The sequence below is a fragment of the Thermobia domestica genome, chromosome 16 (assembly GCF_964235325.1).
Source record: "Thermobia domestica chromosome 16, izTheDome1.hap1.1, whole genome shotgun sequence".
NCBI classification, from domain to species: domain Eukaryota; kingdom Metazoa; phylum Arthropoda; class Insecta; order Zygentoma; family Lepismatidae; genus Thermobia; species Thermobia domestica.
The window spans coordinates 39,374,873-39,397,750 of NC_137469.1; the positions used below are offsets into that span (position 1 = coordinate 39,374,873).

General features: G+C 38.0%; 1 protein-coding gene across 7 annotated transcripts in view; it reads right to left on the reverse strand.

Annotated features, from left to right (window-relative positions):
- LpR1 (Lipophorin receptor 1) overlaps nucleotides 1-22,878 on the reverse strand; it is a 484,208-nt gene that overhangs the window by 98,914 nt on the left and 362,416 nt on the right. The gene's annotated exons all lie outside the window — the stretch shown is intronic.

Consider the following 22,878-nt stretch of genomic DNA (forward strand, 5'->3'; position numbering starts at 1 on the left):
CAGTCGAATAATAATAATAATAAAAAAAAAAAACAGTAAGAAAACAAGATTACTTACATGTTAATACATATGAAATGGGCGATTGCGATTATATTGTTAAGATATAATATTACACATGACTTTAAAATAATATTACTCATTTGGAAGGAAATGTTAATAAAAGTGATTTTGCCTCTTAATACCCACTTTTTACCTTTAAAAAAATACGGACTAATATTACAGAAGACATCTGTTGCATCATTTAGTGGTGTTCGAACAATTCGAATAACGGACTTCGAATGTTCGAATAAAATTAGTTATTCGATTAATTATTCGAATAATGAATAATAATTAATCGAACAAAATAATAATAAAGATGTTGCAAATCCTCATGCGCAGTTTTCGAGAAAATAGATAAAAAATTTGTAAACCTAAAACTTGATGCTGTACGATAACCACGCGATTTATTAAAATGAAACTCATACTGAAGTACACCCTCAACACGCTTTTTCATTACGACACGATAGTACACACATCATGGTTAATAGAGATATAGCCCAAAATTATCATTACCTCGATAGTACACACAGTATGGCTAATAGAGATACAGCCCAAAATTATCATCAACTCGACAGTACACACAGCATGGTTAATGGAGATATAGCCCAAAATTATCACTAATTCGACAGTACACACAGTATGGTTAATGGAGATATAGCCCAAAATTATCATTAAATCGACAGTACACACAGCATGGTTAATGGAGATATAGCCCAAAATTATCAGCAACTTTTTTAAACTATAATTTTGATTTGAGTCTAGCGTCCTTTTTTAGCAGCGAGGCTATATGAGACGTGGACCTATTGATTCACGTAGAATCCTAATAATATGAGCTCCCGCCAGGAATCGAACCTGGGTCTCCCACACCAAGGCGCAGACGCTAATCGATTAGACACGAGGAAGCTTCTTTTTTAAAAATATAAGAAGACAGATTATCAATCAATACATTACATCCAGCGGAATAAAATGACTAAATTCTGATGTGTACATTTCGAGAAAACGAGGAAAGCAAATTATTTCTTTTTATGGCGTTAAAAACTATTTCCGTACGTTACAAATCTGATTTTGATTTTTTTTTTTTTTTTTTTTTAGTTTAGCTTCCCTTTCAGTAACGACGTGAAGGACCAGTGCCGTAAATAGGGGGGAAACTGTGCTTGTGACCTGGGCTCCGGATTGGAAGGGCGAAAAATTGGGCAAATATTTGAAGGAGTGTTTTGGTTTTGGTTGGGCAGGGCGGAGGGCGCTAAGGCGAGTTCTTGCCCCAGGCAACAACTAGTGTAGTTGCGTCGCTGGGGTTTACTGATTAACGTGGAAACCGAACCACATGAGCTCTCACCGAGAATCGAACCCTGGTCTCTCAACGACAAAGACGCGTACGCTAACCGCTTAGCCACGAGGGAGCTCTGTTACAAATCTGATGTAATTGATAGCTGTTATTCTTCCAGAATACATTTTTTTAATTATTATTTACGAACGGTATATGAATAATATACATTATTACGTAGCAGGTTGTGTCTCTTGTGGCTTTATCTAACACACGCACACTCCTAGCAACGACACATACACAGTATTTGTAATATATGTCAAATTTGACGTTTTGCCATATGAGTCGTCCTTTTGTCATATGAGTCGAAATAATGACATGAGCCTGACACATCTAAACCTTCCTACACTAATTAATGGACAAATAGGAGAAATATTACAATAAACTGAAGTTTTTCTTTTTCTACAAATAAAACACAACCGGAAGGGGGAAAAATTTATAATAAAATTATAACAATAAATATCAACGTAAAACAAATACTGAACGTTATTACCTAAAACCTCTGTTCTCAAACCCTCCCAAAAATAAGTTTATCTATCGATAGAGAGAGAGAGATGACCATTAATAACATGAAAAGTCGATCACTCATTTCTCTCTCTCTCTCTCTCTCTCTCTCTCTCTCTCTCTTTTCTAGGAGCAAATGAAGAGGAAAAAAATAGAGGGGAGAGGGAAAGAAGAAATATTGGCCAAGCAAGACAAAGATTAAAAGTTCTAGGAAGTTAAAATATTGGCCTGTACCTGCTAGCTCGTAAATCAAACGCCAAAAACTTATCTGTACGCTGAATCGATTTTATTCTTCGAAGCAAGCAAGCACTTTTTTATTTTTTAAACAGAAAAAAAAAGTTGGTAGTATCACTTCTGAAACCACGCCCAATATGAAAAGAGACATTTTAAAAATTTTCTTTTCTCAGAAGTGTCTATAGATCTTGGGGATGAGAGGCCAAAAATGAAAATATTATTAAAAAAAAAAAAAAAAAAAAAAAAAGAGAGAGAGAGTAGGGACAGCTTTCTTTTGATATATTACTCTAAAATATGATTACAGTGTTAGCTCAAGGATGTAGTGTTCCAATGTGTGTGTGTGACATTTGAATTAAAAAGGTGGAAACAGTTGTGGGTAGGTTGTAGGAAGGCATAAGCTCGATTCTAGGTTATTACCTTTCTGGTGAATAAATTCCTGTTTGTATATGTGTACTACACATGACGTTATCGGTCACCAGGTGCTCACCCAGATTTTCTTTAGGGGGGGGGGAGTTCAAAGTTTGGGGGGTGTCCAATACTACCAGGCACAACGTTTATATAAAATCGAACGAGTGTTATTCCACAGCAGAAAAAGTACTGTTACCTGTATTGTCTTGAAAAAAAAATGATAAAAAGTAGATTGTTTTTATCAGCATTGAAATAATACACATGATGAGTAAGGTCAAATCTTTGGATTACATCAATCATTTTGTTGCTAAACAAGTATAGTTTTATTAAGAAAGCATACAAGGAGGAGGGAGGTCCGGACTCGATGGTCCACTATCGGTCACGCATATATTTAAAAATCATACTCGACCCTAGCCATAGGAGCTAAATACACGGTTCTGATTGGTTGACGTTATCCGTTTCTCACCACGTAGCATACATATAGCACAAATCAAAGTGCTGCTGTCGGTCTTCATGGTCGAGCGTGCAATCGAACGGGCTAGTAATCAAAATTGCTTTTTGCATGGGTTCAAACCCGGCCCAAGGAAAGATTTTTTTAATTTTCATAACACTTTTATCATTAAAATAAGAAAATTAATATTCATTTGCCCTTGTACGTAATATATAATGCATAAAAAGTGATTTACTTACGTTACGAAACATAGCTGAACGAACAAACACCGTGTGCGTGGATTTTCTCGGGGTTCTCCTGTTTCCTCCCACTTCTTTCATTCCACCATTTCATTCATTTCTCATAATCACCGTCTCCTTTAGCCTAGCAGGCATAACCGTGGGACGTAAAACTTAAGATTTCATTTCATTTCATAGCTGAGCGAAGGGAATAAGAAGCCCCGCAGAGCTAGTTTTGTTCCGCCTTGACCCCCCATAATAATACCACGAAACCTTACGTCACACTCAGGTGGTCCAAATTCAAACCTCGCCAATCGGAAACGTTTATTTAGTTCCTATGGCTAGGGTTGAGCGTAAAAAGTATGCATCGGCCACTTATTACGAAATACACAGTATATATATATACAGATGGTGATCAGAAAAATGGAAACACCTGAACTAAATTGCAACTTACCAGATTAATATGGTGTCGGGCCACCTTTCGCCTTCAGAACAGCCTTGATGCGATGTGGGATGGAGGCATAGAGGTCGTGAATGGTAGCAAGTGGAATTTTACACCATTCCTCGTGCAGGGCATCAGCCAGTTCTGTGAGAGAGGATGGAGGTGGAAATCGTCGCCGGAGTCGTGTTTCCAAGACGTACCACAGATGTTCAATTAAGTTGAGATCTGGGGATTGGGCGGGCCAGGGGAGGTGTTGAACTTCATCCCGATGTTCCTCAAACCATGCTGCAACAACGCCAGCTGTGTGAATGGGTGCATTATCATCCTGGAAGATGGCGTCATTGTCCGGGAACAACATCGGACCATAGGATGCAAGTGGTCTCGTAAAATTGCGACATAATCGTTGGCAGTGATTCGTCCGCTAAGTGTGACCACAGGACCCAATGAAAACCATCATATGGTGGCCCACAGCATCACCGAGCCGCCGCCATGTTTCGCAGTTGGGCGGAGACACTGCAGATCATAAGATTCTTTGGGCGTTCTCCACACATAAACACGGCCCGTGGTTGGGAATAGGGTGAAGGATGACTCATCCGACCATATCACACGTTTCCAGTCCTCAACGGTCCAAGTTGCATGGTCGCGGCACCATTTGCGGCGTGCGAAAGCGTTATGGTCCCTGATGAGCGGTTTTGCCCGTGCAACACGACCCCGTAAGTTCATGTCATGTAATTCGCGGCGGACTGTGATTGTCGAAACAGGTTGGGGAGGTGCTGATTGAGTTCCTCCGTCACTTGTTCCGCAGTGGCACGACGGTTCAGCGTGACAATGCGGTTTAATACCCGGCGTGACCTGTCACTCATGATTTTCTTCCGCCCACTGTTCCGCTTCACTGATGCGGTTTTCCCGTGTGTTCTGTAGGCCGTCATCACCTTCGACACTGTCCCACGCGACACACCTAAGAGTACCCACTGCCGTCACACTCACTCCACATAACCGCGCACCAACAATTTGCCCTCTTTGAAAATCTGAGAGGTCTCCCATTTGACACTACCTCCGTCTGCTGCAGCCACTGGACACTGTTGTTCCACTGCGCCTGACGTAGTATGGAGACCGACCTAACACACCACCACCAGCGGTCCGGCGCTGCGGGCGCCACGACAGCACTGCCAACCCATACATCTGGCGTGTTGCCAATTACAGGTGTTTCCATTTTTCTTATCACCATCTGTATATTATATATATATATATATATATATACGATACACGTGTAACGAACCAGTTTGATAATCGTTACAAGCAGTCAATTAGTTTATCTTGATTTAATTTATTGATTTTCTAATTCTGTTAATATCTGATCAAGGATGTTATAAATAGAGGATCTGCCCATATGGATCGTCATCCTATTAAATCGATGAAGCCAAAAAAACAACCGAACATCGGCACGTCTGATTGGCTACTCTCGTTTCCACCATCATTTGATTGGCCACTTTCGTTTCCGCCACGATTGTTGGCTCAAAACATTGCGATCCTATTGGGCGGAGTGGGCAGAGTAGAGGTGGCGAAACTGTGACGTATGGCTTCAAGATTTTGTTGTAAGGGCAGATCCTCTATTTTATAAGATCCTTGTATTTGATATTAGTCATTCCTTTATTTCTGTTATATTATTGTTACGTTATTTTTATGTTAATCTACTGTTAATGATTGTAGATATACCTATTTATTTCAAGAAAAATGACATAACTCAAAATTTCTAACTTTTCAGGAGAAAGCCTTTGAAAGTTTCGAAACGGAAAGAAAACAAACGGGCGCGAGAAAATGACACAAAGTGCTCTCTAGCGCCTAGTTTTGGAAGCACACCTGTGAAATTTTTACCAGAGATATAGACATCAAGATTAGCTTTCATTTTCTGCTCATAAGGCAATAAGGGCGATTTTTGAGTTATGTCACTGTTGAAATAAACAGGCGATATGTTCAATGAAATTTGGAGTTTCGAGTTGATTTTAAGTTTAACGTCCCGTTCAGCAGCGAGGCTATATGAGACGTGGATCTAACATTAACGTGGAATCCAAACCATATGAGTTCCCGCCGGGAATCAAATCCGGATCTCCCACGCCAAAAGGCGCGTACACTAACCGCTTAGACACGAAAGAGCTCTAAGTTTGTAGTTTCGAATCTGGATTGGTATTTTTTTTTTTTTTTAAAAAAAGTAGAATCAAAGCCATAACATTTGGTCTAGTCTAAGTAGTGGAATCTCGTCTCTACGTATTTCAAGTCTGCGTCATCAGTGAAGTCCGGTGTAAACACGCAATGTACCAAAGAATGTAGCAGGTTCACACCGGTCAGACGTTACCGGTGCACCAACCTAACATTTTAATACGACTTCTGAGTGAAAATTTTGACATCTAAGGGCACTGTTAGATAAAATGACAAACTTACCCAGCGTCGCAGACAAGGAGGTATTATACATGCTTCCATCATATTTATGTGTTGTCTGGTTTGTCTTAATTCCATAATACCTTTTGTGCAGTGTTGCCAACGAGACAAATTTTCCGTCTTGTCTCGAGGGCACACTAGTTCACACTAGTCTTAGATCTCAAATATTGTGGTACATGATTCATAGCATGAAAACTATAAAATGATGAACTGATTGTACGTACACAACAAGGGACATTTATCAACGTTTAAAGAAATTGTTACGCAATATACTCCAATAATAAATATGATTTAAATGTAGTTATATCAACAACCCTCGTAGATCTCTCCTGAAGCGGAAGGAACTTCTGCATAAAAATAAGAAGAAAATTAGTGCATAAATTTTGTACATTAATTTCCAAAACGAAACGAGGCTGCTACAAAATTTACGATACGAGAGAACTTTATTTCTCGTCTTGCCTCGTGGGCAATGCTACCAGCAAGTGCGAGCTCTCGTGAGTTCTGAGTGAGTTTGTCCTAGCGTGAGTGTAAGGGCGAACCCCTTCGAAGTTACTGAGCGTGAGTCTGAGCCAGAGCACAAAATAATGATCTTAGTCGCGAATTCTATCGAGGAATTTGAAACTTAAAATATACAAAACGATAATCATGCCTGTTGTTCTGTAGGGTTGCGAAACATGGTCGCTTACTCTGAGGGAAGAACATAGACTGAAAGTATTTGAGAACAAGATCCTGAGACGAATATTCGGACCCAAGAGGAACGGGAATGGGGAATGGCGGAAACTTCATAACGAGGAACTACATAATTTATACGGTTTACCCAACTTTGTTAGGGTCGTCAAGTCTAGGAGGCTTTGGTGGGCGGGTCATGTAGCTAGAATGAAAGAAAGTAGAAACGCTTTCAAAGTATTGACTGGAAGACCAATCGGAAAACGACCATTAGGAAGACCTAGGCGCAGATGGGAGGACAATATTAAGATGGATCTCGCAGAGATTGGACTACAAAGTAGAAACTGGATGCAGTTAGCTAAGGATAGAAGTCAGTGGAGAGCTTTGTGAACGCGACATTGAACCTCCGGGTTCCATAAGCCATAGAGTTAGTTAGCTAGTCTATACAGGGTTTGATTTCAGATGGTGACGAACCTACCCAACTATCACTTTTCAATAAAGGATAAAGCTTTATTAGTACCTCTGAAATCATATTGGCAACGTGGTAGAACATTTTCTTAAAATGCTATGGAGATATAATTATAGGGATGCACGCGAGACGCGAGAAGTCTCGTCACGTCTCGCGTCTCGTCTCGCATTTGCGAGACGAGACACGAGACGAGACTGAAAATTTTATGCGAGACGCGAGACGAGACTAAACCATGCGAGACGAGACGCGAGACGAGACGCAGTTAAGTCTCGCGCGAGAAGTCTCGCGAGACTTCTCGCAGTCTCGCAACATTTATGAATTACATGTAATTATATATTTAGTGATTTTACATTTATTGAATTTTCTAAGTTGAGAGTTAATGCCTCCAGGAACAAAAAAGTGATTGGGGAATAGACATTTTATGAGATTTATTATTATTCAAGGTTGATTTTCAGAATTAAAGCCTTCTTTAGTTTCTAAACATCATTAAAAAAGAAAAGCTTTGTAAATTGGAAATTTATTACAACATCGATTTAGGACTTTATTTTGCGACACAAACACATACACGCGGGCGCGCACGAATACATGAACTTCTGTTTTTTGGTCTGAAAAGCGAATAAGACTCCCTATTGCTGCGAAATGTGATATTTCTGTTGTTTCTGTCTTTTTCACATTACTAGTAGCGATTTATGTTGGGGGATGGCGGGGAAATCCCCTCTCGTCAAAGTTTATCCCGGGTCCGGCTCGCAGAAATAACATGATATTTTTACATGGAATAAGTATTTTCTTTCTATATATTTATCAAAAACATCCCCCTCCCCCTAGTTCGGAAGTTTAATTCAAGCACTGGTTTGGTAGGATGGCCCTATAGGTTTGATGCGAGACGGTAGGAATGGCCCTATATCTGTCAGTAATTTTATTTTCTAGATCTGGCAACACTATTTAAGTTGAAAGCGAAAGTTGATAAAATGCGATAATGCAACATTGCTACAAGCACAAACGAACCAAAAGAATTGGGTCGTATTGTGTTGTGAGGAGTTCTTTTGTTGTTTACAAGCGTTTTTGGTGGTATAAAAACATCTTTATAATGGAAAATCACCCTTCAAGGAAACGACCAAAACGTGTAAATGTTGATAGTGGCGACGATATTTTAGAAGAGCCAAATATTGCTGGAGACCTCTAAGATGGAAAACAATGTTGGATCCAGCAACAATTTATGCTGGTTTCGCTGTAAATTATGCTATTAACCCTTTGGGGATCCTATGGTACAATCTGTACCATACGGGGTGTTTTATGGTACACTGCGTTATAACTCTCCTATTTGAGCTTTTTCGTCCGTTTTTTTTTTTTTGTTTGTTTGTTTTTCAAGTCCAGAGGCATTGTAGAAGACCTTACGTATGGTTTCACACCTTCCTGCGTCGAGACATAGGAGGTGATGACGTCATAATTCTAAAATATATATTTTCTTTTAATATTGCGGGGCCGGTCTATGTTCATTACTTTTTGGCGGGCTTATTTTTACACGAAGAAGATTGAAATTTTGCACAAACATTCAGTCCACCGAGTAGTATTTATCAGATTTTTTTTTTCAGATTTCTGCGTTAAAACAGGGGGGATCCAGAGGGGCAAAAAGTTGAAAAAAGGGATATTTTACCAAAAAATCCCTTTCTTCGCGATTTTCCCGCCTTAAATACATGATGGAGACAAGTGAATGGTACCGCCTGAAAGGCAGTTCTATTCTGAAGAGAATGATGTGCGACATATGACCCTAGGGTAATTACGGAAGTGTCAGGGAATTCTTATGAAAATATACTTCTGTATAGGGGAATTTGGGACATTTTCGGTATTATTTTTTGCGGGCTTATTTTTGCACCTAGAAGACTGAAATTGTGCACAAACATTCAGTCCACCGATGAGTATTTACGAGATTTTTTTCGTACTTGGGTGTTAAAACATGCGGATACAAAGAGGCTAAACATTGAAAAAGGGAAATTTTTACCAAAAATTCCCTTTCACGGGATTTTCTCGCCTTAGATACATGATGGAGACAAGTGAATGGTACCGCCTGAAAGGCAGTTCTATTCTGAATGATCCTAGGGTAATTAGGAATGTCTCAGGGAATGTTTAAAAATTTTCCTCTGTATACGAGAATATGGGACATTGTCGGTATATATTTTTTTGGCGGGCTTACTTTTGCACCTGGAAAATTGGAATTCTGCATAAACATTCAGCCCACCTAGTAGTATTTATCAGATTTTTCAGATCTCTGCGTTAAAACAGGGGGGTCCAGAGGGGCTAAAAGTTGAAAAAAAGGATATTTAGACCCAAAAAATCCCTTTTTCGGGATTTTCCCGTCTTAGATACAGGATGGAGACACGTGAGTCATACCGCCTGAAAGGCAGTTCTAAGCTGAAGAGAGTGATGGGCGAAACATGACCCTAGGGTAATTAGGGATGTCTCAGGAAATTTTTTACTTGAGATCATTGTGTTTTACGGTAATTTGGGGCATGGTGGGAATTCCTGATAAAATTTCTCCCGCCCTTATTGTTCAAGATAGAAACTTGAAATTTGGCACACACATTCAGTATACCAAGTACTATTTATCGGATTTTTTTTAGATGGCTACGTTTACACAGGGCCGCTCCAGAGGGGCCCAAATGCGAGAAAAATATTCCCTCCGTAATTTTCCCTTTGACATCATTTTTCCCGCTCCTGGTATATGGTATGAGCATGCAAGTGATACCACTTGAGAGCCAGCTTCATTCTGAAGAGAATGAGGTATGAACATGATCCTAGGATAAATAATGACGATGCAGTAGCTGCTTGACTGAAAGTCTAAAGAATAGCCCAAAAAGCCGGGTACCGGAAAGGGTTAATTTGACAAAAATTAATGGTCCAGGAATCAAATTCCAGCACAACTTTTCTTTTAATTTGGAGCGGAGAGGACACAAGTTCGGATACCAAGTTGAACTCTAGGTTCCGTCACCTTAGGATGTTATGAACATTCATCCCATGGAAAGCAATGGCAAACCACAAAGGATTCAGCTTGCCAAGGGACTTTTAGGTCAAATACCTGCCTTCGGACAGAATATTACATCATCATTCATTAACAGCCATAGAATAACACATTGCAAAATTTTGATCAGAATATATGCGAGACTGCGAGACCATGCGAGAAAGTCTCGCGCGAGACGCGAGACGAGACTCAAAATTTTATGCGAGACGAGACTTCACATTTGCGAGACGAGACGAGACGCGAGACGAGACCAACATTTGAGGCTGCGAGACGAGACGAGACTTTTCCATTTCTCGTCTCGTCTCGCGTGCATCCCTATATAATTACATTTATGATATTGTGATATTGTACATGAGAAACAGTCCAAATTGTCCCAGAATGTACAGAAAAATCCAAGACCTTGGCTTAACTAAGTATCAATAATAATATTAATAATAAAAACTCGATAGTCAGAAAACACTTCCTTTTAATTGTATCAGTGTGACCTCGAACCAGCCCGACATTGTCAGATAATATAAATTTTATATTATGTATATATATCAAAAAAGTTAATTCTTGTTAATGTAATTACTTGTATAGCAATGTTAAGATACACACTTGTTTCTCCTTGCGGCATAAAGATAGACATAGTGAACATATATTAGATAGTCCGTGGTGTAAAGTACAGAAGTTATTAAGTGCAAAAGAAAAAACAAAAATCTCATGACCTCTGAGCTTGATACGAAAAAATAAAACTGATTACGTGCACAAATTGCAGACAAAATTTAAAAAAAAAATAATAATTACAACTCCCCTCCCCTCTCTAATTTACAAAGCGAATAAACCAGTACATTCTTATTCTCAATTAACAGAGATGACACGGTTGATTTATCGTTGTAGAGGATGTTATCTTTAGTAAATACCGAGTACTTAGTTTCTGTACTTTGTGCGTACAAATTTCTGTTCAATCTCTCGTAGATGCACATGTTCAGTTTACTGCTGTTAAAATTATTGGAATGATTATCCATTATTCGAACAATAACTTGTTATCCGAACAATTCGTTATTTGAACAATTTTTCGAACAATAATTCGTTATCCGAATAATTATTCGAACAATAATTCGTTATCGGAATATTTATTCGAAAAATAGTTCATTATTGAAATAGTTATTCGAACAATAATTCGTTATGGAAATAACTATTCGAGCAATAATTTGTTATCGAAATAATTATTCGTTTCCAGAAGAATTATTCATATATTCAAAGAATCCATAATTCAAACATCCAAATTTTAACAACACACGTTCAGATACTGCATTAAGAGCTGTAGATCTAGCCTCCTACGCAAATAAATAGTTATTATCTCGTGTAAACAGAAACTTTTGTAAAGCCACATCAATATTAAGTTAGTGTTATTTGAACAAGTTATTTATTTAAGTTTAGTGACATTTTAACACCTATGCCAGGGACGTACGCAAGAATTTATTTCGATGGGACTCAAAGCTCTGTGTGGGGATGGGGGGTTCCAAACTCAATATGGGGATAAACTATAATAAAATTTGTAAAATCACCCCTCTATATTTACAGAAAAGTCGAAATTTCGGGGAGTCCAGACCAACGGCGCCGATTTCTCTGGAACTTTGGGGGGGGGGGGCATTCGTAAAAAATACATACAACAATACATATAACAAAATATACATATTTATAAAAATGCATAGGGGCCACACGAGCTTTTGGGGGGCCCGGGCCCCTGTCCCCCAGGATCGGCGCCCTTGGTCCAGACCACGAGGACCCACCCCTTTGCGTACGTCCCTAACTGAGGCTATATGAGACGTGGACCTACAGTTTGAAAGGTGGAATCTGAGTTTACCGCGATGCGCTCTTACATCGTGAATCAAACCCAGAACACCATGCACCAAAGGCCCACACGCTATAGTACGGTTAAGGAAAATTGACGTCTGATATATGACTATCAATGGTGTAAACAAAGAGAACGGTTGTTTGCTAATCACTGCAGTATTCTTTCACGCTGTTTCTAGGCAACCAGGGCCACCGATCTCGCAGTTGCCGATAGTTGAATATTGAATCTTCTTGCAAATATTTCAAGAGCTATTTATTTTCGTTAATTGAAAATCGTCCAGTTAACATCTCCAACGCACCATGTGCTCTGTCCAACTGTCAGACGCTAGCTTTCCTCAATCACATAGTAGCTACTAGACCAATGGGGAGAACCTATTTGTATCAAATCTGCACCAAAACTTAACAGTTTTTATTTCTTTTTTAGCAGAGAAGAATAAATATTACTTAGTTTTTAAGGTAAAACAAACACTTTTTAATTAGATCCTCGCATTACATGAATACTACAGGTTGCCAATTGCTGTTGTAATGCGGAAAACTGGCAAAAAAAAAAAAAAAAAAAAAAAAAAAAAAAAAAAAGATTTAAAAAAAGCACGTAACCCATTTTAAAGCTCTCTTCAACCAACCTTCACCAGTAACCCTTTTTCTTCTATTGTAAATAAAGAAAGAACACACACACACACACATATACACAAGAATACTTTTCTTGGTACTTGACTGAACCATTTTATATGAATAATAGAAGGCCAGAAGTAGTATGAAGAGAACTTGTTTTAAATAATTACTTGGACATGAATGAAGTCACGAACAGAACTGCAGGTTTTGTCACGATTATTCAGGAAGTAAATGAACTGTGAAGAATTTTTTTTTTTTTAATGTGTATGTTCGTGAACAGTTCAGTACAACACCCTTTAAGTAAGTTGCATCTTTAAAAAAATCAATAAAGTCAGTATAAGGTTTAGCGTCGATTCTCTATTTTTTTTCTTCGGCAGACTTGAAAATTAGGCTTTTGAAGCACAGTTTCTGACCTCTGTGAGGACTCTGGCTTATTGATGGTGTAAAAAGCACTGGCAATTTTAAGTTGATTTCCTCTGGAATGGAATTTCCAATTCACAAAGTGTTGAAGTAATATTACAAAAACACTTGAAACTCTTCTTGAACATGATCGGAGGTTTGCTCCGGATAGGGTAGATTTTCTCCGGACCACCTCCTGAAATCATCACAGGTAGCAAGACAATGATTTATTGGAGGAATACTAGGCCTAATTAACGTGCACAAGCGACTATGTATGTAATAAATCCATAATAAGACAGTTCTTGCATACGTCGTTTCCCTAATACTGAATCTTACCCAGTTCCCCTGCTGCAGCTCACAATTACAGTTCCGTTATATCCCTTTTTGAACCACAGAGGACAGAAACTGTCCACCCTACCCCTGGTCTGATTTACTGGCTCCACCTAGTAACGGTAGGAAATGAAAGATTTAACGTCCCACAGTTATGCCTTTTAGGCTAAAGGAGACGATGATTAAAGCAAGTGAATGACGATGGAAGAATTGGTGGAATGAGAAAGTGTGAGAAAACGGGAGAAACCCCGAGAAAACCCACGGACACGATGTTGTCCATCACAAACTTATTTGGCTGAGGATCGAATCACAGACCACAGGCACCAGAGGTAAGCGCTCTACCACTGAACCATCTGTCCCCTCTGGCAACGTTAGGGTGAATAGGCTAGAACCTATCTTCGAGTAGAATAATCAAAAACATGGTTGCCTAGAATTTTCACAACTTTTTTTCTTGTTTTAATATTATTAATTACGTTCCAATAGAGTTGTGAAGACTTTTTACATTAAGAACAATTCGTAATAACGAACGGGAAGAAAACTTGAAAGTCAGTCGATTAAATCTGTCATTCTGGTATTCACTTGATGGTATTGAGTCAAGTTCCTCAAACTAGTCACCGCGGAATTTGAATCCGGATTCAGATTTGAGAAACAAGCACTCTAGCCACTCAGTAGTCCGCTCGGTATTATATATATATCTTACTTAAGCCGATATCAACACTCCGTTTTCTTCCAAAGCGTCGCGTTATGCCGGTCGACATTGCACTATTTTACAATTTCAAATTTATTTATTGGAATAAATTACGCTAATATTTTGGTTATGCATCGCACTGTCTACAGTAAATTCATGAAAATGTTAAATATAGCAGACAAACGATTTCAGAGCTCTGTTCATGATCATACTTAACACTATTTCTTAATCCACATACAGTTGAACAAGGGGATCTGAAACAAAATAGAGTCCTTTCTTGACGGTTTTTTAATCCTTATAACCGAGGTTGTAATATTCGTGTCAGGCATTGAAGGTTGGAAATGATCAAGTATTCAACCATGCGATTAAGCCTATATTAGAGATCATTAAAATTTCGACCACTCTCCTGAATCGAACCCCGGGATCATGCGAATTAAATTGATATACGGAAGTAGTACTTTCAAATATCTAGGATCAATATTAACAGACCAAAATCATATTCAGGAAGAAATTAAATGTAGTCTAAAAGCAGGTAATTCGTGTTATTATTCAGTTCAAAATCTTTTGTCACGAATTCTGTCACGGAATTTGAAGCTTAAAATATATAAAACGATAATCTTGTCCGTTGTGTTATATGGTTGCGAAACATGATCGCTTACTCTGAGGGAAGAACGTAGACAAAGTATTTGAAAACAAGATCCTGAGAAGAATATTCGGACCCAAGAGGGACGGGAATGGGGAAAGGCTGAAACTTCATAACGAGGAATTGCACAATTTATACCGTTCACCAAGCCTTGTTAGAGCTATCGGGCTTATGCAAAGTCGTTTTGACATATTATATTAAGAACATGACTACTGCAGGAAACATGTTAGTAGGATACTTTAGTCTGACATTAATCACGCGTCAGAAGAACTCTGCATAAGGCCCATCAAGTCTAGGAAGCTCAGGTGGTTATGTCATGCAGTGTTTCTTCCAGACATGTTTTTCGGGGGCACTGCCCCCTCCGGAGCTCTGAGAGTGCCTCCCCCCGGAGGAGACCAAAATAATACGTTTATAATATAATAAGGAGAATAGTACCAAAAGTGCCCCCTCCCCCGAAATACTAAGTGTACCCCCCGGAACATTATGTCTGAAACAAACACTTAGGTCATGTAGCCAGAATGGAAAGTAGTAGGAACGCTTTCAAAGTTTTAACTGGAAATCCAATCGGAAAACGACCATTAGGAAGACCTAGGATCGGATGGAAGGAGAACATTAAGACATATCTCGCAGAAATAAGAATACAAAGTAGAAACTGGTTCCAGTTGGCTAAGGATAGAAGTCAATGGAGAGCTTCTATGAACGTGGCATTGAACCTCCGGGTTCGATAGGCCATAGAGTTAGTTAATTATACGGAAGTAGTTCTGAACCTAAGTGACGTGGTGAGCGATCACCCTATTATCTCCAGTTCCAAAGCAAGCATAATTATATAAATTAAATATTAATACATAATTAATAATATGTAGGTTTATCAGCCACATATCAGCTCCATTGAGAAGGTTTTGCCCCTTATTAGAGATAAGATTTAAAAGAATTTTATCTGCAAATGACTGGCCTTATGTATGTATGTATGTATGTATGTATGTACGTACGTACGTATGTATGTATATGTATAAGAGAGAACGTGAGGTGTGGGGAATGGCTAGATTAATTCTAGTCTTTTATGAATAAGTTATCTTCAAATTTCTTACTTGGTTTGATCATTTTAAATGCAAGAGATGGAAATGAGGTCTTGAACCCAGTATATTAAAGCGACCGAGACAACCAACATGACTCACTCCCCTTACATTCAGATTTTGGAACGAATTTCTCTCTCCTTCACTATTGCTAACTTCTAATTACATGCCTCAATAATCACTTGGCCAGGCCCTGTTTTATCTGCATATAAATACGTCATATGCATATTAGCACGCAGCCAACACAACTCAAGAGTGGGAAAAGTAAGAAATGGAACTTGGTTGGCATACAATTTGGGAAAACAAAGCATAGGATAGAGAAAAGAAATATATTTGATTTAATAAAAGGCGAATAAAAATTTCAAGACAACATTATATGAATAACTAATGAAATGACAAAAATTAAACAAAAAACACAAGAAACAATATCAGAAACATTAAATAACCAATGAAATGAGACAAACAGATAAACAATGACAGAAGCATTGACTAACCAACGAAATGAGACACAGATAGATAACAAACAATGACAGAAGCATTGAGTAACCAATGAAATGAGACACAAATAGATAGCAAACAATGACGAACAAACAAACAAAAAACTGAATGTCCCATTTCAGCACGGAGGCTATATGAGACGCGACATACGGCTTATATTATAATGTATCTATAAGTCCACGAAGAGTGAATCATTAAAGCTTGTCGCATAGTATAAGAACAATACCGCAGAGTCCAAACAGTATTTTGTTAAATTATGTTGTAGTCTGTGTTCAAAAAGCCGCTGTATTGTTTTCTTAGAATTAAAATAAAACACAGTCCGGGAAAGACAGTACATAGTATCACGCGAAAAGTAAAAGCTTATTGAACATTTTGCAGGAAGAAAACCTACATATTTTTTTATCGTAGGCAACCAACAGTGCTTTATTGTTGTACAGAATGCATAGAAGCTAGGTCAACGGCATGGTTAAAGCGATGCAGTACGTTAAAGCAACCCCTACCCGTGAAAACAGATTGACATGTTGATTTTATTAACGAAATCGGCCAAAATAATCGCTCTAGCTATTACAAAAGTAAGTAAAATAAAATATATTTTTTCAAGAGTTATTGTGTGGAGTAACATGCGTACGTCGTAACATTACAATCTTATAAAAAGCCCACTAGCGTGATCCTAATAACATTACAATCTTACATTCCTTACTAGCGTGATCCTAATAACATTACAATCTTACAATCCTTACTACCGTAATCCTAATGACATTACAATCTTATGAAGGCCTACTTGCGTGATCCTAATAAACACATGAAATTTTATTTGAAATATTCTCGACCTGGTATCTTGATTATGAAATAATGTTATACGGGAAATCAAACACCTGAATATGCGAACTCGAGTAGTGGTCTTCTTTAGTCAACTGTAAGATTCTACAGTAATGTTGGAGTTCATATAATTTCGTTTGCTTCCGAGTCACTAGGTCTGTTTGGTTACGAGTCTGAAAATCGAGATCTAGATTCGGGCGACCCACGCACAAAAATAAAAAATAAATAAATAAATAAATCTCCAAATTACTCATAACATTTTGGTTAAAAAAGAAAAGATAAAGAATAAAAGAAACCATAAATAAATAAATTAATTAAGATTTTAGTTTCTGAAGTCTAATCTTCCGTTTCACAACCGACACAATATCAGGTTTTACATACTTACACCTGAACAAAAATCCCAACAATATATAAGCTTTCACCCATCAGGATTCGAATTCTGACCACTCGGTTTAAAAAGCAAGAACGTTGGCCATTTACACATTAAATTAAAAAAAAAAACACAAAGAAAGAGAGAGAAAGAGAAACAAAGAGAGAGAGAGAGAGAGAGAGAGAGAACACACAAGATATGTAAGATATTAAAATCGTAAAAAAAAAAAAAAAAACAATAGCTTCAATAAGAAAAAGATGAAATAGAACTCAAAATTAAGGAACGAAAATCATTCAAGAGAGAACAGAGTTACTACAGGGAACCGAGGCAAAATAAAATTCTAATATGCTTCATAAGTAATGAGTTTTAGACGCGTAGGCAGAACGATATACAGAATGGGAGAAAGAATGGAAGAATAAATGAACGAATAAAGAAAGCAAAAAAAAAAAAAAAAAAGTATTGAAATAATTAAATTTACGAAGTTGGAAACGACAAGAAAGAACAATGTAAGGTAAACCAAAATATTTAGTTTAACATGTCACTGCTATACCCTTTAGCTAGGATGAAGTATGGTAACGTATAATCTATATTATAAAGTTGAAAGTGACTATGTTTAGTACTCAGTCTCTTGAACCACCCGACCGATCTCGATCAAATTTTCAACATCGATGAGGTTCGGGCCTGGGATAGCTTTTATCTATTCACTTCGATAGTGCAACGTAGAAGAGAGGGGAGGGAAAAGATATATATAAAAATGATGGAAAATGACCGATATTAGTATCGAAACCATAGTTTTTGGGGTCGGTGAGATGAATAGTGACACTTCCGATGCCATTTAAATTCACAATCATCTGTTGCGTGCGATACGGAAAAAGCCCCTGCAGCAATTCTTGGTGGACATGTATGCCTGAATTTGTAACAACGAAAGAAGATTGTCATTACATCCAAGTATGTTCCCTAAAACACACAAATACCCCGTAAGCCTATTTGCCAGTAAAAGCAAAAACAGCACTTCTTACAGGCACCAAACACATGAGATAAGGCGCTTTACAATTCAACTTTTTATTTTAACACAGCGAAACGTAATCGACACTAGTTATAAATAAAACTAGTGGTAATAAATAACTGTCAGGTAAGACAAAACCCCAGGTGGATAAGGAAAAATTCCATAGATATAAGTAATGGATAAAAGGATATTCCTGGTGGGTAACAAGAAACCCCACAATTGTATTTGGTAAGAAAAAGGAAATACCTACAAACATCATTGGTAGGTAAAAAAAAAAAAAAATAAAAAATAAAATAAAATAAAATTTGATGGATAAGTGGGACCCCCTACGAACATAACTGGTGTGCATTAGGAAACCCCACAAATATGCATAATTGATGGGTGAAAGGAAACTCCATGAACATAGTAATTGACGGGTAAAAGGAAATCCTACGAACGTAACATTGTGTAAAACAAACTCCAGAAACATAATAATTCTGGGTAATTCCCTCGTAAACATACTTGGTGAGTAAAAGCGAACCCCACATAATTATTGGTGAATCAGAGGAAATCATTCGAACACATTTGGTTTGTATTAACACTGTACTTATAATTCAAATAACTCCATAATGCAGTGGCGGATCCAGGAGGGCGATCGGGGCGATTGCCCCCCCCTCCAGAAGAGGGAACTTTCTTATTTGATATATATAAATAAAACCCATCCCAGAGTTTGAAGCTCTTAAAAGTAGCTCTAAGTAGCAGTATGACAACCCACCGCTCCCCCAGAAGTCGGTCCTGGATCCGCCCCTGCCATAATCGAATCTTCGAAAAAACAAATAACTAACAGATCGATTGTTCAAACAGAGTTAAAGGGATAACAAATTGTTCGAATAAACTAACGACGATAACAGTTCGATTAACTAATAACGAGTAACTGTTCTATAAAATAATAACGGAATTGCGTGCGATTTTAGAGATGGAAGACTGAAGCACTATGCTCTCGATAAAAGAAAAGAAAGAAAGAAAGAGGAGATCGAAAGAAGGAAAAGAGAGGGAGAAATGCATTTCACTTCTAGGAAGAAACGTTGACTGTAAAAAAAATTAAAAATTAAAAAAAAAAACAATAAAATGAACAAAAGGAACAGAATGTTTAAATCGGTCGGTCGATGCACCCTACATGAGATGCAACTTTTACGTGCCGCTGCAGTTAAAGAGAGTCGGAGATACATAATGATAGAGTACAGAGGCATCTATCCGGCCAAGATTATATTGATACTTATTATACGAAACATTAATCTCAAGGTTTCTACGGAAAGTGTAACACATACATACACACATATTATATAGACCAGCTGATATAGATTACAATGAATATACTATCTATTGATACTTTCCTGACAGAGAAAAGAGGACCTAGCTACTGTAGTGCTACTCTGCTAGTTTGGTAGTCTCACTAGCTTCGGGAGGTAAATGGGTTAGTGCTTCTTGCAGCAAAGAGCACTCACAAAGAACAAAAGCTATGAGAAATCTTTCTGCCTTTCCTTATGTGAGGACTATCCAGAAAATCACTCACGTTTCGGCAGGCTGCCGCTCGCGGAGGGGCGTGCGCCGCCATTTTGTACAGGGACTTCCGCCCATTCAGTGCGCATCCAGTTGTGAGCATGTTAAGTTCGTGTTGCTTCTGCTTGGTTGGGATGCGAGGTCATGTCACACGATTTTTGTTGGCGAAAAAAACTAAACCGACTGGCATTCATCGACAACTGTGTGAAGTTTACGGTAAAGATATGATGAGTTAAAGTTGAGTGAGGCGTTGGCCTGATGTTTAAAGATGGCCCCAGAAAGGTTCAAGATTAATACCGAAATGGGCGACCATGTGATATGGTCGCATAAATCAATTACAAGATTTGTTAATATCGTCGTTTCACGATAACAGAGCTCTCGTTTGAGCTTCTGCAAATTTTACGGAGCTTATTGTATGAATTTATGATCCAAAAGTTAGGATACCATAAGTTCTGTGTAAGATGGGTTTCGAAAATTTTGACCGAGGAACATAAAACGCAGCAGATGGCACCACCCTCCTGAAATCCCTTGAAATCTATAACAAAGACTATGATTCCTGTGTTGAACATATCGTTACTGGGGACGAGACTTAGGTTATGCACGTTAATTGTAATAAATAAATAAAGTGGCCATGGAGTGAGGACATGCCAGTTCACCAAAAGTACAAGAAAATGCTTCTAAACCACGTCTGCAAGAATATTTATGGCTACTGTGTTTTGGGACAGGGAAAGTGGATTGTTAATAAGACTTTTTGGAACGTACAACAACAATTACCAGTGGAACATTACGGAAGGTGTGTGCAAATGTCCTACTGTTTCATGACAACGCCCGCCCGCACTCGGCCAAGTGGACTCAAACACTTACAGACCTTTTATTGGGAGGTTTCCGACTATCCGCTGTACAGCCTAAATCTCTTACCGTGATTACCACTTATTTCCCCACATGAAGACTTGGCTAGCAACGCAGCAACTCTTGGATGACCACGTGGACCTTCAGGCAGGAGTGGAGGAATGGTTGAAGGTACAGGCGGCAACTTTTTATCATAATGGACTTTGTAAGCTTGTTCATTGCAATGATAAGTGTTTAACCTGTACGGCGACTATGTCGAAAAGTAGAGTAATACTGTATATAATTTTAAAAATTATAGTTTCACTTGTATTCTTTTTATTTTAAAATGTAAGTAACTTTCTGGATAGCCCTCATATGTTGACTGATAACTGCTCACGGTGTCAAGTCTTAATGGCAAGGTTTTTCTTCTATTTTACTAAGAGTATGCACTCCCCTCTTCCCACAATGGTCTCATCAACGTGGAAATACTTAACTGAAAAATATTGTCTCCACGGGAATCGAAAGTCTGTCCATGCGTTCCAAAAGGACTGAGAAACGAAATTAAAATACCGCCAATTTTACAGTAATTATGTGATGTCTTCAGATCGATAAAAGATAATCGAAAAGTGGAACAAGACCTCCCTAGAGAATGTTATTTTGCATGAGGTACCGTTATCACGAGTCACCTAGTAGTTTTCCGTTTGCAGTTTTTTCGAAAGGCGAAAATAAATGCCGATTTTCTAAATTGCTGGAAATCGAAAGCAGATAACTGAGTCGTGATAATGGTATCACACTAGGGTATGGCCTTTAATTTCGCAGTGATGGGGTCTCTTTAGAACACACACATTATTATACATGGGGACCCTGGTTCGATCCCAAACCACATGAGTTTCTAGCGAACATAGTGTACGTAGAATTTTATTGGGATTTCCCCCATTTCCTCTCACACTCTCATTTCACGAATTCTTCCATAATTGTTCACTTTTACTTCACGTACTCCTTTAGCCTATAGGACATAATTGTGAGACGTAAAAACTGGAAGATTTTATTATTTTTATTCCCAAGTGAGAAATAAATTATTAAAACGAATTAATAAATATAAACAAAAAAGAATTACCTCAGAGGTATATACAATAAATGTTTTGCTAATCAAAAACTTAATGCTAGTTTATTTGATAATATACAGGGTGTTTCAAAACAACAACGACAACGTTCGGGAGGTGATTCCTGACACCAAGATAAGGCAAAAAGTATAGACCAACTTGGGGCACAAAGGCTTCCTTTCGGAATTATAGGCTGGCGAAATCATGAAAAATTGAACTTTAAAGGCCCATAGCTCCAAAAATTATGGGACCTACCGTAGTCGGGTCAAGACTTCATTTAGGAACTAGTGTGTGTCCTATCTGAATATCCATGTTTCAGAATACTTCGTGTCACCAAAAGGGGCACATATTGGTGAACATTTGTAGAGGGTGTATAAACTTGGTGGGTTTGTGGTTCTTTTCATATATCTCTTTCACGTATGTATGCGTGATACTTTTGAAGATGTAGCCTTTTCAAAACGAATGGATCATTTATGCTAGCCCTGTATATAAATAAAAGAAACCCTTGATTGTGGATCAATGCTTGTGCCAAAATGCTTCTAGAAACATGAAATTTGGGAACTACTTACATCTTGTGGCATAAGGTACCACTCAAGAAGTTATTATTATTATTATTATTATTGGAGGTGGAAGACTGAGGGGAAAATGCGGGGGTTACAATTATTATAATGACATGTCCATATCTCGTTTTCTCTCAAGGTTAGAGAAAATTAATTTGGTATTTAGCCTTTCATTTAAAATAATTACATACACACGTCAGAGATTTAAAAAAAAAAAAAAAAATATTTGCCCTACAAGGGAAGAGAAAGGCGTGGGTATGTCTACATCATGAAATTCCTTAAGGTTAAGGCTATAAAAAATTTAGTTTTGGACTGTTCTTTTAAAAGCATCAAACATGTATTTTGAGACGTTTTTATCTAGAAT